The sequence below is a fragment of the Loxodonta africana genome, chromosome 20 (genome assembly GCF_030014295.1).
Source record: "Loxodonta africana isolate mLoxAfr1 chromosome 20, mLoxAfr1.hap2, whole genome shotgun sequence".
NCBI classification, from domain to species: Eukaryota; Metazoa; Chordata; class Mammalia; order Proboscidea; family Elephantidae; genus Loxodonta; species Loxodonta africana.
Genome location: NC_087361.1, coordinates 56,884,851 through 56,898,019, shown reverse-complemented (window position 1 = coordinate 56,898,019; position 13,169 = coordinate 56,884,851).

Sequence of the window (13,169 nt, the reverse complement as noted above, 5' to 3'; positions counted from 1 at the left end):
AATGAAAAAAACTCCACAAACAAAAGGAATTTAGCACAGGACTGTAAGAGGAACAAAGAAAACGTCAGCACCACAAAAAAATGCACTACAAAATGACAGCAACAAACTCACACCTACCAATAATTATACTGAATGTAAATGGCTTAAATGTACCCATAGAGACTCAGAGTGACAGAATGAATACAAAAACAGGGTCCATCAATACGCTGTTTACAAGAGGCACACCTTAGAAACAAAGACATAAATTTATTAAAAATCAAGGGATGGAAAAAAATATATCCAGCAAAAAGCTACCAAAAAAAAAAAAAAAAAGCAAGAATGGCAATATTAATCTCAGATAAAATAGACTTTAAAACAAAATCCACCATAAAAGACTAAGAAGGGCATTATATAATGACTGAAATGACGATCTGTCATGAAGACATAACCATAATAAATATCTATGCACCCAGGGCTCCAAAATACATAAAACAAACTCTAACGACAATTAAAGGAGAAATTGACAGTTCCACAATAATAGTAGGAGATTCAACACACCACCCTCAGTAAAGGGCAGAACATCTAGAAAGAAACTCAGCAAAGATACAGAAGATCTAAAGGCCACAATCAGCCAAATTGACCTCATAGATCTATATAGAACACTCCACCCAACAGCTCCAGAGTACGCATTCTTTTCCAATGCACATGGAACATTCTTCAGAATAGACCGCATCTTAGGCCATAAAGCAACCCTCCACAAAATCCAAAACATTGAGATAATACAAAGTATCTTCTCTGATCACAAAGCCATCAAAGTAGAAATTAACAACAGGAACAGAGGGGGAAAAAAATCAATTACTTGGAAACTGAATAACACCCTGCTTAAAAACCACTGGTTAAAGAAGAAATCAAAGATAAAATTTAAAAAATTCCTAGCATCAAATGAGAACAAAAACACGGCATACCAAAACCTTTGGGACACAGCAAATGCAGTCCTCAGAGGTCAATTTAGAGGAATTGATGCACACATCAAAAAAGAAGAAAGGGTCAAAATCAAAACATTGGCTATACAACTTGAACAAATAGAAGGAGAACAGAAAAGAAGCCCACGGCCACCAAAAGAAAGGAAATAATAAAGATCAGAGCAGAAATAAATGAAATACAGAATAAAAAAAACAATAGAAAGAATCAACAAAACCAAAAGTTGGTTCTTTGAAAGGATCAACAAAATTGACAAACCACTGGCCAAACTGACATAAGAAAAACAGGAAAGGATGCAAATAACCCAAATAAGAAATGAAATGGGACACATTACAATAGACCCAACTGAAATAAAAAGGATCACAACAAAGCACCACGAAAAACCGTAAAAAAAAAACCACTCCAACAAATTTGAAAACCTAGAGGAAATGGATAAATTTCTAGAAACACACTACGTACCCAAACTAACACAAAATGATGTTGAAAATCTGAACAAACCCATAACAAGAGGAGAGATTGAAAAGGTAATTTTAAAAAACTCCCAACAACAACAACAAAAAGCCCTGGACCAGATGGCTTCTCTGGGGAATTCTACCAAACATTCAGAGAAGAGGTCACATCAGTACTACTCAAGCTATTTCAGAATGTAGAAAAGAAAGGGACACTTCCAAATTCATTCTATGAAGCCACCATAACCCTGTTACCAAAACCAGGCAAAGACACCACAAAAAAAGAAAATTACAGACCAATATCTCTCATGAACAGAAATGCAAAAATTCTCAACAAAATTCTAGCCAACAGAACTCAGCATCATATCAAAAAAACAATATACCACGACCAAGTGGGATGCATATCAGGTATGCAAGGATGGTTCAACATTAGAAAATCAATCAATGTAATCCACCACATAAATAAAAGAATCACATGATCATCTCAATCGATGCAGAAAAGGCATTCAACAAAGTCCAACACACATTCCTGATAAAAACCCTCTATAAAATAGGTACAGAAGGGAAATTCCCCAACATAATAAAGGGCATCTATACAAAACCAACAGTCAACATTATTCTTAATGGAGAGAGGCTGAAAAAATCCCCCTTGAGAACAGGAATAAGACAAGGATGCCCTTTATCACCACTCCTATCTAACATTGAGCTGGAAGTCGTAGCGAGAGCAATAAGGCAAGAAAAAGATATAAAGGGCATCCAAATTGGTAAGGAAGAAGTAAAACTGTGTCCGTATTTGCAGATGATATGATACTGTACATAGAAAGCCCAAAAGGCTCCACAAGAAAACTACTAGAGCTAATAGAAAGATTCAGCAGAGTAGCAGGATACAAAATAAACATATAAAAATCAGTTGGATTCCTATACACCAATAAAGAGAATGATGAAAAGGAAATTAGGAAAACAATACCATTTATAAAAACCCCTAAAAAAAAAAAATACTGAGGAATAAATCTAACCAGGGATGTAAAAGTCCTATACAAAGAAAACTGCAAAACACTACTGCAAGAAACCAAAAGAAATCTACATAAATGGAAAATCATACAATGCTCATGGACAGGTAGACTCAACATTGTAAAAATGTCAATTCTACCCAAAGAAATCTACAAATACAATGCAATCCCGATTCATATACCAACGGCATTCTTTAAAGAGATGGAAGAACTAATCATGGAAAGGGAAGAGGCCCTGGATAAGTAAAGCACTATTGAAGAAGAAGAATAAAGTGGGAGGACTTATACTACCTGACCTCAGAACCTACTATATAGTCAAAACAGCCTGGTACTGGTACAATGACAGATACATTGACCAATGGAACAGAATCGAGAACCCAGATGTAAACCCATCCACCTACAGTCACCTGGTCTTTGATAAGGGCCCAAAGTCCATCAAGTGTGGAAAAGGCAGTATTTTTAACCAATGGTGCTGGCAAAACTGGATGTCCATCTGCAAAAAAATGAAACAGGACCCATACCTCACGCCTACACAAAAACTAATTCGAAAAAAGGCCTAAATATAAAACCAAAAACTATAAAAATCATAGAATCAAAAATACAATTAATGCTAGAGGCCCTAATACACAGCATTAACAGGATATGAACTATAACTAACAACACACAAACTCTAGAAGATAAGCTGTATAGCTGGGGTGTTCTAAAAATTTAACACTTATGCTCATCAAAAGACTTCACCAAAAGAGTAAAAAGAGAACCTACAGACTGGGAAAAAAATTTTGGCTGTGAAAAATAGGAAAATGGTCTAATCTCTGAAATCTATGGGAAAATCCAACACCTCTATAACAAAAAAGACAAATAATCCAATTAAGAAAAGGGCAAAGGAAATGAACAGACACCACCAAAGAAGACATTCAAGCAGCTAACAGACACGTGAGGAAATACTGGCAATCACTAGCCATTAAAAAAAAAAAAAAAATTTTTTTTTTTTTTTGAGCCATTAGAGAAATGCAAATCAAAACCACAATTGGATACCATCTCACCCAGGCATTACTGGCACGAATAAAAAAAAAAAACAATAACAAGCGTTGGAGAAGCTGCGGGGAGATTGGAACTCTTATGCCCTGCTGGTAGAAATGCAAAATGATACAACCATATTGGAAAATAATATGGTGCTTCCTTAGAAAGCTGGAAATAGAAATACCATATGATCCAGCAATCTCACTCCTAGGAATACATCCTAGAGAAATAAGAGTCATCACAGGTGTAGACATATGCACACCCATGTTCATTGCAGAATTATTTACAAGAGCCAAAAGATGGAAACAACCGAGATGCCCATCAACAGATGAGTGGATAAACAAGCTTTGGTGCAAACACAAACGCACAATGGAGTATTAAAGAACAATGATGAATCTGTGAAGCATCTCACAACGTGGATGAATCTGGAGGGCATTATGCTGAGTGAAATAAGTCAATCACAAAAGGAAAAATATTGTATGAGGCCACCACTATGAAAACTCATGAAAACGTTTACACACAAAAAGAAACAATCTTTGATGGTTACAAGGGGTGAGGATGGAAAAACACTGAATGGACAATAGATGACTGGTAACATTGGTGAAGTGTAAGATAGTACACAATACTAGGAGAGCCAGCACAACCTGTCCAAGGCAAGGTCATGCAAGAAAACATATGTGTACTAATTGTTTAACGAGAAGCTAGTTTGTTCTCTAGACCTTCAACCAAAGTACAATAAAAAAAAAAAGACTCTGAGAAAAATGGACAAAATGTCATCGTACAGGCTTATGTGGAACTTGCACATAGACCAAGAGGCAGTTGTTTGAACAGACAGGGGGATACGACATGGTTTAAAATCAGGAAAGGTGTGTGTCAGTTTTGTATCCTTTCACCATACTTAGTCTGTACGCTGCCAAGAAACAGGACTATATGAAGAAGAACATGGCATTAGGATTGGAGGAAGACTCATTAACAACCTGCCTGCGATATGCAGATGACACAACTTTACTTGGCGAAAGTGAATTGGACTTGAAGCACTTACTAATGAAGATCAAAGACTACGGCCTTCAGTATGTATTACACCCCAATATAAAGAAAACACAAATCCTCACAACTGGATCAATAAGCAACATCATGAAAAATGGAGAAAAGACTGAAGCCGTCTGGGACTTCTTTTTTCTTGGATGCACAATCAACACCCATGGAAGCAGCAGTCAAGAAATCAAACGACGTATTGCATTGGACAAATCTGCTCCAAAAGACCACTTTAAAGTGTTAAAAAGCAAAGATGTCACCTTGAGGACTAAGGTGCGCCTGACCCAAGCCATGGTATTTTCTATCACCTCACATACTTGTGAAAGCTGGACAGTGAATAAGGAAGACCGAAGAAAAATTGCTGCATTTGAATTATGGTGATGACGAGGAATGTTGAATATACCATGGACTGCCAGAAGAACAAATAAACCTGTCTTGGAAGAGGTAGAACCAGAATTCTCCTTAGAAGCGAGCATGATGAGACTTCATCTCATGTACTTTGGACATGTTATTAAGAGGGACCAGTCCCTGGAGAAGGACATCATGCTTGGTAAACTTAAAGGTCATCAAAAAAGAGGAAGACTCTCGACAAGATGGATTGACACAGTGCTACAACAATGGGGCCAAACAGCAACTACTATGAGGATGGTGCAGGACGAGGCAGTGTTTCGTTCTGTTGTACACCGGGTCACTATGAGTCAGAACCGACTCGACAAAGGCACCTAACAACAATAACAACATTCCTTTATTCACCAAATAACTGAGTGCCTATTATATGCTGTCCACCCTACTAGGTGCAGGGCATAGAAGGATGAACATAAAAGGCATAATTACTACATAGTACATAGCACAGGTAGTGCAGAAGGTTAATGACTCGGCTGCTAGCCGAAAGGGGCAATTTAAGTCACCCAGAGGTGCCTCAGAAGAAAAGCCTGCCTATCTACTTTTGAAAAATCAGCCATTGAAAACTCTATGGAGCACAGTTCTACTATGACACACGTGGAGTCGCCATCAGTCAGACCGACTCTATAGCAACTCTTTTTTTTAATATAACATAGAGAGGGGTTTTAATCTCAGACCCACAGATCCCTACTCATAATTAGAACTCCGGGGACCATGAACTTGGATGGAAAAAAAATTACAATTTTGTTTTCATTAACCTTAACCCCTGGAAACCATCGATTTGTTCTCCATCAGTAGAGTTTCATATTTTTACAATTTCACATAAATGGAATCATACAGAATGTAGAACTTTAGAGACTGGCTCCTTTAACTGAGAATAACGCCTTTGAGATCCAGGTTGTTGAGTGCGTCAACAGTTCCTTTCTTTTCATTGCCGAGTTGAGCGGTATTCCACCGTAGGGCTGTTCTGCACTGTATTCACCCATTCGCTGACTGAGGGACGTTTGGGTTGTTGCCAGTTACTGGTGTTTGTGAATAAAGCTACTATAAACATTCACGTACAGGTTTTTGTGTAAACATAAGTTTTCAGTTCACTTGAGCAAATACCTAGGAGTGGGATTGCTAGGTCATGTGGTAAGTGTATGTTTAACTTTATAAAAAACTGCCAAATGGCTTTCCACAGTGGCTGTGCAATTTTGCATTCTCACTAGCAATGTAGAGAGTTCCAATGACTTCACATTGTCATGAGAGCTTGGTTTTGTCAGTATTTTTTACTGTAGCCATTCCCATAGGTGTATCATTACATGTCAGATGGTTTTAATTTGCATTTTTCCAGTGGACAATGGGAAACCCTGGTGGCGTAGTGGTTAAATGCTAGGGCTGCTAATCAAAGGGTCGGCGGGTTCAAATTCGCCAGGCTGTCCTCGGAAACTGTATGGGGCAGTTCTACTCTGTCCTATAGGGTCGCTATGAGTCGGAATCGACTCTACAGCACTGAGTTTGTTTTTTTGTTTTAGTGGACAATGATGCCAACAGTGTGCTTGTTCGCCATCTGAGTATTCACTTTGTTCAAGTGTCTGTTCAAGTCTTTTGCCCACTTTTTAATATTACAATATTGTCTCCAAGTACAGTGGTTAACAGCTTGGCTGCAGCTGGAATGCACCAGCCTCTCTGTTGAAACTTTATGGGGCAGTTCTACTCTGTCCTGTAGGGTTGCTATGAGTCAGAATTGACTCAAGAGCATCAGGTAATCTCTGTTGTTGTTGCTAAAAAAAAAAATAAAATAAAGCTGCCATCAAGTCGATCCCGACTCAAAGCCACCCCATGTGTGCAGAGTAGAACTGCTCCATAAATTTTCAAAACTGTGATCTTTCAGAAGCAGATCGCCAGTCATATCTTCCGAGGCACCTCTGAATAGGTTCAAACCACCAATCTTTCGGCTAGTAGTCAAGCACTTAACCCTTTGCTCCACCCAGGGACCCCTAACCCCTCTAACGTCTTTTTAATTAGGCTGTTTGTTTTCTTTGTGTTAAATTTTGAGAGTTCTCTGTATATTCCGGTCTTTTGGTCAGATACATGATTTGCAAAATTTCTCCCCCAGTCTGCGGTTTGTCTTTTCATTCTCTTATCACAGTGTCTTTTGAAGAACGGAAGATGTTAATTTTTATGAAATCCAATTTACCATTTTTTTTTTTTTGGTGTCATGTCGAAGGACTCTTTGCCTAACCAAAAAAAAAAACGAATATTTCTCCTATGTTTTCTTCTAGAAGTATTATAGCTTAGCACTTCATATTTAGATCTATGATCTATTTCAAGTTCATGTTTGCAAAAGTTACGAGTCTTAGGTCAAGTTAATACACACACGTTGAAGTTATCATTTTTGCTTTCAACCATCAACTTTGATTTAAAGAACTCAAGTGGAGAGTAAGTCGGTAATAATTACCCAGGTATTTACCATTTCTGTTGCTTTCCTTCTTGCTCGATGCTTTCTTCTGGTGTCATTTCTAGAGTATTTGAAGAACTTTCTTTGGCAATAGGATTGGCGACAACGAAGAGCCTAAATTTTCCTTCACCTGAGGATGTCTTTTTTCCATCTTCGTTCTTGAAGGATATTTTTACTGGATATAGAATTGTGGGTTGACAGTTCTTTTCTCTCAGCGTTTTAAAATGTTCCATTTCCTTCCAGAGAAATCTGCGTTCATTTGACTCATGTGCTCCTACAAGTAGTGTGTTCTTTTTCTTTGCTTTCAAGACTTTTTCTTATTCTTTAGTTTTTATCACTTTGATAATGGGCATGGATTTCTTTGAGTCCTTCCTGTCTGGGGTTTCCTGGACTTCTTGAATCTGTAGTTTTATGTTTTTCTTCAAATTTGGGGAGTTTTCATCCATTATTTCTTCTAGAAAAAAAAATTTTGTGTGTGCTTTAGGTGAAAGTTTACACTGAAAATTAGTTTTCTGTTCAATAATTTATACACAAATTGTTCCGTGACATTAATTGCAATCCCTGAAGTGTGTCAGCGCTCTCCTCATTTCCACCTTGGGTTCCCTGTTTCCACTTGTCCTGTTTCCCTGCCCCTCCCTGCCTTGTCGTCTTTGCTTTGGGGTGAATGTTGCCCTTTTGGTCTCGTGTAGTTGATCGTTCTATGGAGCGCATTCATCATGGGTGTTATTGTTTATTCTTAGGCCAGTCTATTATTCAGCTGAAAGGTGGCCTCCAGGAGTGGCTTCAGTTCCAAGTTAGAAGGGTGTCTTAGGGCAATGTCTCAGGGGTTCCTCCAGTCTCTATCAGACCAGTAAGTCTGGTCTTTTTACGGATTTGAATTTTGTCCTACATTTTTCGCCCATTCTAACAAAAACCTTTTACTGTGTTCCTAGTCAGAGCAGTCAGTAGGGGTAGCTGGGCACCGTCTAGTTCTTCTGGTCTCAGTTTAGATGAGGCTGTGATTTATGTGGGCCATTAGTCCTTTGGACTACTTGCTTCCTTGGGTCTTTGGTTTTATAATTTCTCTTTGCTCCAGACAGGAAGAGACCAATAGTTGTATCTTAGATGGCCACCACAAGCTTTTAAGACCTCAGACTCTACTCACCAATCTAGGTTGTAGAACTATGTTTATGAACTATGTTATGCCACTTGGCCTAGATGTCCCCTGAGACTATGGTCCTTAGCCTTCAAGCCCAGTAGCTCAGTCACCAGAAGGTATTTGGTTATGTCAAAAGTTCCCATAATTGTTCCCTCTATGTGCTCTATTTCAGCCATTATTTCTTCAAATATTTTTTTGCACCACACTCTTTCTAGGACTATTAGGACAAGATTGATAGATTTTTTGGTATTTTTCCACAGATATCTCAAATGCTGTTCTTATTTTTTTTTTTAATCTTTTTCTTTATATTATTCATAATTGATAATTCCTTTTGATCTATCTGGAAACTCTGGAGCCTCCTGGTTAAGTGCTATGGCCACTAATCAAAAGGTCAGCAGTTTGAATCCATCAGACTCTCCTTGGAAACTCAATGGGGCAGTTCTACTCTGTCCTATCAGGTCGCTATGAGTTGGAATTGACTTGATGGCAACAGGTTTGTTTTTTGGGGTTTTTATTTTGGTTTTATTGATCTATCTAGAAGTTAACTGGCTCCTTCCTCTGTCATCTCCATTCTGCTATTGAGCCCATTCAGTGAGATTTTTATTTCGGTTATAGTATTTTTCAGCTCTAAAATTTCCTCTTGGTTCTATTTTTTTATCTTTTTTTTTTTTTTGAAGCATTCTATCCCATTCAAGAACATTTATTCTCACATGTTGGAGTGTTGTTATAACCCACCCAGTGCCATCAAGTTTTAAACTCTGTGTCACCACAGCATCGGCACTGGTTGATTGCCTTTTTCTGTGCAAATTGAGAGTTTCCTGATTCTTCACATGTGCGAGTAATTTTTAATTGTATCCTGGACATTTTGATGATTATGTTAAGAGGCTTTACATCCTAACTCCTGTGGAGAAAGTTGACGTTTCTGGTTTAGCAGGTGTGTTAGTTTCTTAGTGCTGCTGTAACAGAAATACCACAAGCTGGTGGTTTAAAGAAATTTGTTTTCTCACAGCTCAGGAGGCTAGAAGTCCAAATTCAGGGCACTGGCTCTAGGAGAAGGCCCTCTATCAGTTCTGGGGGAAGATCTTGATCTCTTTGAGCTTTTGTTCCCTGGTTCCTTGGCATCTTCACATGGCATCTATACCCCTCCACTCCCCACCCCCCCACCCCCCGTTTGTCCTTGCTTGTTTCTGGGTCTAATCTGCTCTTTTTATATCTCAAAAATGATTGGTTTAAGATACATGCTGCACTGATATGACCTCATTTACACAGCAAAGAAAACTCTATTCCCAAATGGAATTATATCCACAGGTATCAAAACTAAAAACCAAACCAACCGCTGTCAAGTCAATTCCAACTCATAGTGGCCCTGTAGGACAGGGTAGAACTGCCCCATAGGGTTTCCAAGGCTGTCATCTTTATGGAAGCAGGCTGCCACATCTTTCTCCTGCAGAGCAGCTGGTGAACTCGAACTGTTGACCTTCTGATTAGCAGCCAAGTGCTTAACCACAGGTACAGGGGCTAAGATTTACAACATATTTTTGGAGGACACAATTCAATCCATAACAGAAGGGAATCAACCTGGTTGAGTTCAGGTCCGAAGTTCCTATCAGTCTTCTGTGGGTTTTGGTTCCAATGTCAGTTCTGTTTTCAAAGCCTCAGAGCTGCCCTGTGTATGTGTTACCAGTCTGGGACCTGGGTGATTTTCTCTTTTGTAGTTTGGTCCTCATCGTCTATAGCGTGCTGTTTAGAGTCAGCTCCAAGCTTTGCATCTCAGGGGTGGGCCCAGAAATTCATAAACAACTTTACGGGGTTGTTTTCTCTAGCTCTCCCCTCTCTCTGGTACTTTCCAGTTCCCAGGGGCTCAACTTTTTGGTTCTATACCAGGAAGCTGGGCTTTATTTAGCCTGCTCTGCCATGCACGTCCCACAATTTCACTTGATTCCAGGGCCTGGTGGTAGGAGGACAGAGAGGAACAAAGAAGAGTGCCTCACACTCTTGGAATTACAGCTCCTCTGATCAGAAGGAAGATTCTCCTCCCTCAGAGCCTTAAGCTCCTTCAGGCTGTTCTGCCATCACTACCACAGGATTGCCTAGGGGCTAGGGAACAATAGAATGCAAAAAAGAAAGAAAAGGGGATTCCTCCACTTCCCCTGAGCATTAGGGGACCTACTTCCTGCTCCCTTGAGCCAGAAAGAGAGCACTCCTGGGTTCTCTGTCAGTACTGACACCCACTTCTGGGTTTTGGGCTATGTCGAAACCAGGCCAGGTGATTCTGGAGGGGGGAAATGGTAACTCACCACCAGCTCAGTGGAACTTCACGTTCTCTCTCCTTTCCCAACCCACTGGCTACTGTTTGCTTTTCAGGGTCCTCAGACGGCTGCTCATGCATTCTGTCCAGGGTTCACAGCAGCATTCAGGATGGAGAGTGCTTACTCCATCTTGCCCAGAACTAGAATTCTATATGTCTTATTTTATGCGTTAAAAAACATGACTCTGAGATAAGATTCACAGGTTTCATCAGCTTCCAAAGAGGTTCATGGCACAGAAAGAGCCCTCAGCCTGAAGGGAGGGAAAAACATATGTTATGGATTGAATTATGTCCCCCCAAAACATGTGTTGGAATCCTAACCCCTATACCTGTGGTTGTAATGCCATTTAGGAATAGGGTTTTCTTTGGCATGTTAATGAGTGTGTGCTCAGTCTAATCACTTCTGAGTTATAAGGAGCAACATAAGGCACAGAGACAAGAGAGCACAAACGGGAGAAGACAGATGCCCGTGAGGATCACCAAGGAAGGGAGGAATCTTCCCCCACAGACGAATGAAAGACGGTGCCCTGAATTCAGACTTCTAGCCTCCTGAACTATGAGAAAATAAATTTCTGTTCTTTAAAATCACCCACCTGTGGAATCCCTTCTAAGGCAGCACTAGGTAACTATAATACCTCAGCAGTCGCTGGCAAACCAGCAACAGGTACCCAGCAAGAGCAGCTGAGGTCTTTAAAAGCCCTTGGAGAGCACCGAGGGTAGGCTGGGGTCAGGGGAGGCTACCAAGAAAGCAGGGTGGTGGGGTGGGGGGTGGAATGGGCGGGGAACGGGGGACAGAGTGTCCTAGGCAGAGGGAAGGGCGTGTCCAGAATACGAAAAGTAGTTCAGGGTGGCAGGGATATGAAATTCTCTTGGCTCCTGAGACTATAACATACAAACAGAAGACAGTCACGCTGTATTATTAGATAGCATTGGTGAACTATTCGATTCATTCTAAGTCCACTGGGAGCTGTCATATTGGCAATCGCCACTGCAGAATCCAACTCCAGACCCCCATCTCTGTTCTTTACAGACTTTGCCCTATGAAGACCCTATAGCCCTGGTGGCACAGTGGTTAAGCACTTGGCTGCTAACCAAAAGGTCAGCAGTACAAGCCCACCAGCCCCTCCACAGGAGAAAGATGTGGCAGTCTGCTTCCACAAAGATTTACAGCTATGGGGCAGTTCTACTCTGTCCTACAGGGTCATTAAGAGTCAGAATCAACTTAATAGCAGCATGTTTGTTTTTTGTTTTTCTTACAGCGATTTAACTTTTGAATAAGTAACCCATTCATTTTGTGCTCGGCAACAAACTCTGTTATGGATACGCCTGCAAACCGTATAGCCATTTTAAACTATTTCAGAGACAGAAAATTTAATGAGGAAGGTGGAAGAAAAATACAAAAATAAAGAATACAAAGGGATAAAACAGCTAGAGGAAAATTTTAATTCCGTATTTTCATTATCGGAAACTAGAAGAGCAAGAGAAACTAGCTGATATAATCAGTACAATGTATTTCTCCGCGTTTTTTGATAAAGTCAAATTCGCAGATCTTGGGGCAGAACACAGAACTGAATACAACAAAAAAGAGAAAGTGCGTTAACAAATAAAAAAGGAGCTACGTTCCCACGGAAGGTAAACCCAACATGCAATAGCATAGGTTCAATCCCCACAGACAACCACAGAGGCTCACCTGAGAGACCTGGTGGTTTCTGCATACAGAACGTCGACGGGGGACACATTTGCTCACCCCTCAACAGGAGGTTATGAGTATTTAGGGAAAAGACCACGTATTCCTGCCACGATCGTTACAGCTGTTTACAAAAACCAGAATTGGCTAAGCATGAACTAGACACTAAAGAGAGAATTCATGTAATTTATCTTAGGAAAGCACTTGGTTCCCTCCCATGCAACATAATAAAAAACCAAACCCGTTGCAGTCAATTCCTACTCATAGCGGCCCTACAGGACAGAGTAGAACTGCCCCATAGGGTTTCCAGGGAGTAGCTGGTAGATTCGAACTGCCAACCTTTTGGTTAGCAGCCGAGCTCTTAAACACTGCGCCACCAGGGCTCCCACGCAACATAGTCGGCTTGAAGATCAAACGGTGGGAGGAGAATAAATTGAGGGCATTCAACAGTCCTTTACTGAGCACCTGCTATGGGCCACACCTCCACCTAGTCCTGGTCCTCGGATAAAAAAACCAAACCCAAACCCACTGCCATCTAGTCAATTCCAACTCATAGCAACCCTGTAGGACAGAGTAGAACTGCCCCACAGGGTTTCGAAGGCTGTAACCTTTACAGAAGCATATTGTCACATCTTTGTCCCGCGGAGCGGCTGGTGGGTTCGAACCACGAACCTTTCAGTTAGCAGCCGAGCATTTAGCCACTGCACCAGCAGGGAC